At 45.2% G+C, this 7,212-nt stretch overlaps 1 non-coding gene across 1 annotated transcript; it reads right to left on the bottom strand.

Annotated features, from left to right (window-relative positions):
- Positions 1-5,354: 5,354 nt before the first annotated feature.
- LOC111528062 lies at positions 5,355-5,567 on the bottom strand. Its single transcript, XR_002726851.1, has one exon. It is a non-coding gene; the product is annotated as a small nucleolar RNA U3 (small nucleolar RNA).
- Positions 5,568-7,212: the final 1,645 nt, after the last annotated feature.

The raw sequence follows: 7,212 nt of genomic DNA, 5'->3' as shown, positions 1-7,212 counted from the left end.
GGACAGGATCGGCTTCTCTGGGTGTGTGACTTGTGCAGGCACTCAGAGTCCCAACTTAGCCCCAACTTAGGAGAGGTCCCCAACTTAGCTAATGCTCCGCTATCACCATCTTGAAAATCTTAGTTTCTTAACAAAGGGCACCATATTTTTACTGTACAATTGGTCCCACAAATTATTGAGTCAGTTCTCCCTGTGAACGATCTAAGAATCCAGGCAAGAGCCTCGGTCTTCAGAGGAAGTTTTCAGCAGAGGTTCCCTTAAGCAGACTTGTGGACTCAGCACCTCCTGGATAGACTATTAACTCTGTCTGGGCTGCAGTAGCTCAGGGCTTTCCCAATCAACCACTTCAAGTGCAACAGTATATGCCATAAGAGAAAGCCGCATATCCCGAATTAAAGGGCCTCAGCTCTGATGCTAACAGAAGTTAAATATCTGAGCCTGAAGGCTTTTTATGTGAGTAACTTTGGTGAGCAGAGGAGCTAATTCTTACAAAACTTGTTAATTCCCCTAGACTGAATACTAACACCTCCCAAGATGACAGGAGAGCAGAAATTCACATTCAGAGGTGAAGAGCACTAGATTTATCTTGGTGTGAACTGGAAAGTTCCTAGAATAAGGGGAGGAGGTACTTTCCCCCTTCCCTACTGTATTAGTCCATTCTCACGCTGCTAATAAAGACATACCCAAGACTGGGTAATTTATAAAGGAAAGGTTTAATTGATGCACAGTTCAGCATGGCTGGGGAGGCCTCAGGAAATTTACAATCATGGCAAAGGGGAAGCAAACACGTCTTTCTTCATATGGTGGCAGCAAGGAGAAGTGTCGAGCAAAGGGAAGGAAAGCCCCTTGTAAAACCATCAGACCTCATGAGAACTCACTATCATGAGAACAGCATGGGGGTAACCGCCCCCATGATTCAATTACCTCCCACCGGGTACCTCCCACCACACGTGAGGATTATGGGAACTACAATTCAGGATGAAATTTGGATGGAGACACAGCCAAACCAAATCAGCTACTCTACCCTAGGCTGCTGGCTCCTCAGCCCTCCTTACTCTTACACCAGTTGGTGGAACTAAGTTTGCCTTTCTTTGCAAAAATCAGGCTTTCTGGCATTCTCAAAGCAAGTCCTAGCAGATGAGCACCCCTGCTTTAAAAGGCCAGTGCCAGACCTGGCACAGTGGCCCATGCCTGGAATCCCAGTGCTTTGAAAGGCTAAAGTGGGGGCCAGGTGTGGTGGCTCACACCTGTAATCCCAGCACTTTGGGAGGCCGAGGTGGGCGGATCACGAGGTCACGAGATCGAGACCAGCCTGACCAACATGGTGAAACCCCATCTCTACTAAAAATACAAAAATTAGCTGGGTGTGATGGCAGACGCCTGTAATTCCAGATATTCGGGAGACTGAGGCAGGAGAATTGCTTGAACCCGGGAAGCGGAGGTTGCAGTGAGCCAAGATCACACCACTGCACTCCGGCCTGGTGATGGAGCAAGACTCCGTCTCAAAAAAAAGAAAAAGAAAGGCTGAAGTGGGAGGATCACTTCAGCCCAGAAGTTGGAGGCTGCAGTGAGCTGTGATTGGGCTGCTGCCCAAGAGACAGCTAATAGTCTAACCAGGAGATGCTGAGTTCATGTTTCTGCTTAACGGAAAACTTCCTTTGAAGACCAGGGCTCTTAGCTGCACTCCAGCCTGGCAACAGAATGAGAACCTGTCTCCAGGGGGGAGAAAGAAAGAGAGAGAGAGAGAGACAGAGAGAGAGAGAGAGAGGCAGAGAAAAAGGTCGATGCCTAAGTATCCAGCCCCATTTCTGCTTTACTTTGATATTAAAATACATTTCAGGGCTGGGGGCAGTGGTTCATGCCTGTAATCCCAGTACTTTGGGAGGTTGAGGTGGGCGGATCACCTGAGGTCAGGAGTTCAAGGCCAGCCTGGCCAATAGGGCAAAACCCTGTCTCTACTAAAAATACAAAAATTAGCCGGGCATTGTGGTGCATGCCTGTAATCCCAGCTATTCAGGAGGCTGAGGCCGGAGAATTGCTTGAACCCAGGTGGCAGAGGTTGCAGTGAGCCGAGATCAAACCACTGTGCTCTAGCCGGGGAGACTCCGTCTCAAAATACATTAATTAATTAATTAAATACATTTCAGACTCTTTTCCAGCTTTGAAATTATGGGCTCATGGTTTTGGTTGTGATCCAGCCTTAATTAATTTTCTGGACTTGATCTTCTGCCTTCTGCACGTGCTCCAGTCAGTCCCACCGGAAGCTCCAGTTTGCAGTTTGAGTGACATGATGCCAAAGGATGGAAACATAAGGGACCCATGAGACCACAGAATGTTCTTGTGAGCCAAGATTGTGCCACTGCACTCCAGCCTGGGTGACAGAGTGAGACCCTGAAGACAAAAAAAAAAAAAGAAGGAAGAATGAAAAAAGAAAAGAAAAGAGAAAAGTTGCTTAAAGCAACAAGAGATAGGATTTTCTTAAGGGATATTTTATCCAGGCATGGTGGCACTAAAGATTTACTTTTAAGTCATATGAGAGTAACTAAAATATGGGCATCTGCCAGACGCAAGAACTTTCTTCTGTGAATGATCAGCAGAACCAGTTTCCTAAACCAGTTCGTCTTCCTCTTGGACACACAGGAGGGCTACATTTCCTGGTGTTCTTGCATCTAGGTGGAGCCATGTGACCAGTGCTGGCAAATGGGATGCAAGCAAGAGTGATGCCTATCATATCTAGGCCTGGCCCCTGGACTTCCCACTCCTGCCCTCTGCACTGACTGTCTCTCTCTCTTCCCTGTCCATTGATGAGACACAGAGATCCCATAGTGGAACCAGTTTTGGAAAGCCTGGCTCCCTGATGAGTTTGTGGGGACCCACGCCTCACTCCCAATGGACAGCAATGTGAGAGGGAACTAACTCTGTTGTGTGTAGTCATGCATAGTTCAAGAATGTTTGTTATAGCAGTTAACTGATTACCCCCAAATTATACAGAAAGTATCAGATTAAACTCTACCAACCATTTACTCTTGAGGATCCCCTATGAAGACTGTGCAAACAATTTCCATTCTATGAATATGCTTTTCTTTTTTTGAGACAGAGTCTCACTATGTCACATAGGCTGGAATGCAACAGTACAATCCTCGTTCACTGCAGCCTTGAAGTCCCGGGCTCAAACAGTCCTCCCATCTCAGCCTCCTGAATAGCTGGGACAACAGACATGTGCCAGTATACCTGGCTTTTTTTTTTTTTTTTTTTGGACACAAGGTCCTGCTCTGTCACCCAGGCTGGTCTCAATGAATATACTCTTCTTAAAAACAAAGTAAAACTCAGTTGAATCATTTTACACTTCAGTAATTTACCTTTTATTTCCTGTGAATACAGCTTATTCTGATGAGGCTTTGTGCTTTCTGAGACCAACCCTCGTCACTCACAGGGCATTTCTGCTTTGGAAGCATCGAAACTCTCTGGCCTCTGGAGAGTGGGCTGGTTGTCCAGAAAACTGATCTCAACCAGTACATGTTTTGTTTTTATTTTTCAAAATTAAAAAAGTTTTCTTTGAAATAGCTTCTTTTTAAAATGTAAGTACAATACGCTTTTTTTTTTTTTTTTTTTTTTTTTTTGAGACAAAGTCTCGCCCTGTTGCCCAGGCTGGAGTGCAGTGGCACGATGGCGGCTCACTGCAAGCTCTGCCTCCTGGGTTCACGCCATTCCCCTGCCTCAGCCTCCCGAGTAACTGGGACTACAGGCACCCGCACCACGCCCAACTAATTTTTTTGTATTTTTAGTAGAGACGGGGTTTCACCGTGTTAGCCAGGATGGTCTCGATCTCCTGACATCCTGATCTGCTCGTCTCGGCCTCCCAAAGTGCTGGGATGAACCATCGCACCCAGGCGTGAACCTGTGAACCACAGCACTCAGCCTTTTTTTTTGTTTTTTTGTTTTTTTTGAGATGCAGTCTTGCTCTGTCACCGATGCTGAGTGCTCTGCTCACCACCAACTCCACCTCCCAGGTTCAAGCGATTCTCCTGCCTCAGCCTCCCAAGTAGCTGGGACTACAGGCATCCGCAGTGATGCCTGGCTAATTTTTGTATTTTTAATAGAGACGGAGTTTTGCCATGTTGGCCACGCTGGTCTCAAACTCCTGACCTCAAGTGATCCGCCTGCCTCAGGCTCCCAAAGTGCTGTGATTACAGGCATGAGCCACTGCACCTGGCAAAAACTGCTTTTTCTTTTTTTTAAGTTATTACAAGCAAACACTGTTCTGAACATTCTTGTACAATCATCTTTGCGTAATGGTGAAATTATCTTCTAGGGATAAATTCCTAAAAGTGAGAATGATATGCATATATTATATTTTGATAAATATTGCCAAACTACCCTATGAAAGTATAACAATGTGTAGTATCACCAATATTTTATGGTACTGTTTATTTTACCATATATTTGCCAACAACGGGTTTTATCCAAAGTATCTGATATGGGAAATGCTCTTCTGATTTATTTGCATTTCTTTGCTTTTCAGGGAGATTGAATGTAGTCTCATATCTTATTGGTAAATTTCCTATTCATGTCTTTTGCCCATGTTTCTCTTGTCTGTCTTATTATTTTGTAAATGCTCTTTGTATAGAAAAGATAATCACCCGTTGTCTCTCATATTTGTTGCAGATTTTTTTCTCATTTTCCTATTTTAAACTTTTATGGATTTTTTTCTATATTAAAGATGTTATGCAGACAAACACATCTATCATTTTTCTTGGACTTCTAGATATTATGTGATGCTTTAAACCTCAACTCCATGTTTTCTTTCTTTTTTTTTTTTGGCTTTGTCACCCAAGCTGGAGTGCAGTGGCTCAATTTCAGCTCACTACAACTTCTGACTCCCAGGTTCAAGTGATTCTCGTGCCTCAGTCTCCTGAATAACTAGAATTACAAGTGTGCGCCGCAAGGCCCAGCTAATTTTTTTTTTTTTTTTTTTTTGTACTTTTAGTAGAGACAGGTTTTCACTGTGTTGGCCAGGCTGGTCTCAGACTCCTGACCTCAAATGATCTGCCCGCCTTGGCCTCCCAAAGTGCTGGGATTACATGCGTGAGCCACTGCACCCGGCCTATATTTTCACCCTGTTGGCCAGGCTGGTCTGGAACTCCTGACCTCAAGTGACCCACCTACCTCAGCCTCCCAAAGTGCTGGGATTACAGGTGTGAGCCACCACGCCCGGTGCAGGTGTATCTTTATGATACTGAAGATGCAGGAGAAGGGCTTCCTGGACAGGGTTCACAGTTCAAAAGGAGAATTTGGATCTGTGCCTGGTCCCACATTAGTGTTGTTTTGTTTTGTTGATTTTTTTAAGAAGGGAAACCACTTGGACTGCGTCCTCTCCTTCTTACTCTCCTGGAGGAAAGGAAGATCATCATCAATGCCTAGTGACAGGTGCAACAAAACAAGTCCGAGAGCTGGCTTCATACTCAGGAAAGAACATGGTGTGTCCTGCTCCTGGCGTTCAGCTCCACACGATCAAAGAAACTGCCCCCACAATGAGCTGTAGACATGAACTCTGAAAATACAGTTCTCATGTGTCTGGAATTTATTCCTTCTGGTGGGTTCTTGGTCTCCCTAACTTCAAGAATGAAACGGAAGACCCGCACAGCGAGTGTTACAGTTCTTAAAGATGGTGTGTCTGGAGTTTGTTTCTTCAGATGTTCAGATGTGTCCGGAATTTCTTCCTTCAGGTGGGTTCATGGTCCCGCTGACTTCGGGAGTGAAGCCACAGACCTTCCTGGTTAGGGTTAGGATTCTTAAACCTGGAGCCTCCAGAGTTGCTTGTTCCTCCCAGTGTGTTAAAGGTAGAGTGAACCCAAAGAGCGAACAGAAGCAAGAGTCATTGTGAAGAGCCAAAGAACAAAGTTGCCGCATCCTGTAGGAGAACCAGAGTGGTAGCCACTGCTGGCTCGGTGGCCTGCTTTTATTCCCTTATTTGGCCCCACCCACATCCTGCTGATTGGTCCATTTTTACAGAGTGCTGATTGGTGCGTTTACAAACCTTTAACTAGACACAGAGTGCTGATTGGTGCATTTACAATCCTTTAGCTAGACAGCAAAGTTCTCCAAGTCCCCACTGGACCAGGAAGCCCAGCCAGCTTCATCTCTTACTCACACATGGGTGCTCTTAGGGAAACAGCCATGTCTGGGTTGATTATGATGTGGGGAAAGTTGGCCTTCATAGCCTTCTTTCTCTCTCTCTCTCTCTCTGTTTCTCTGTCTCTGTTTCTCTCTCCCTGTCTCTTTCTCTGTCTGTCTCTCTCTCCCTTTCTTTCTCTCCCTGTTTCTCTCTGTCTCTTTCTCTCTGTCTCTCTCTCCTTCTCTTTATCTGTTTCCCTCACACTGTTTCTGTCTCCGTCTATGTGTGTGTGTGTGGCTCCTCTTTCTCTTTCTCTGTCTCTGCTCTTTCTCTTTCTGTTGATGTCTCTTGTCTCTTTCATCTCTTACTCTGTCTCTGTCTCTCTGTGTCTCTCCCTTTCTCTTTGTCTCTCTCTCTACTTCTATTTCTCTCCCTCTCTGTTTCTCTTTCTCTCTGTCTGTTTCTTTATGTCTGTCTGTCCCTCTCCTTTTTCTCTCCCTCTCTTTGTCTCTCTGTTTCTCTCTCAGTCTCCTTCTTTCTCTCCCTCTTTCTGTCTGCCTCTGTCTCTCTGTCTGTCTCTGTCTCTGTCTCTCTCCACTCTGGCATCTCCAAACCTGCCCACCTCCTCCAGCATCTTGCTCTCAGCTAACTGCTATAAAACAACTCTTAAGACTCTCCCTGGTAAATGCTTAAGAATCTATTCTCTCTTCAGAGGTACTTGCAGGATTTTCTATATACCTGTCAGAACCTGTTAGTGAGAGACACTGCTTCCTGCCCAGAGCATCACCCACCTTGACAGCTACCTTCTCCAAGGAGAAAAACACCTCGAAAAATTACTGTGTACATTTTTATGCCCAGTGTGGTTGGTGCAAGGAGAATTCATCTTATTAAATGTCAGATATGCAAATTCTTAAAGAATCATGCCCAGAAATTGGGCTCGGCTATTTAATGCCATCTGAATATGATCTCCGAGGAGGAGCAAGAGTGTCTTCCTGGTTATTTTGATGGGCAGAGGGAAATGAATTTGGACAAAAACTAGCAGTTGTGGGAGCCGGTGGATTCTGCAAAACAGAAAGTAGGAAATAATGAGAGTTGGG

The sequence above is a fragment of the Piliocolobus tephrosceles genome, chromosome 9 (assembly GCF_002776525.5).
Source record: "Piliocolobus tephrosceles isolate RC106 chromosome 9, ASM277652v3, whole genome shotgun sequence".
NCBI classification, from domain to species: Eukaryota; Metazoa; Chordata; class Mammalia; order Primates; family Cercopithecidae; genus Piliocolobus; species Piliocolobus tephrosceles.
This window is presented reverse-complemented; position numbering and strand designations above follow the sequence as displayed.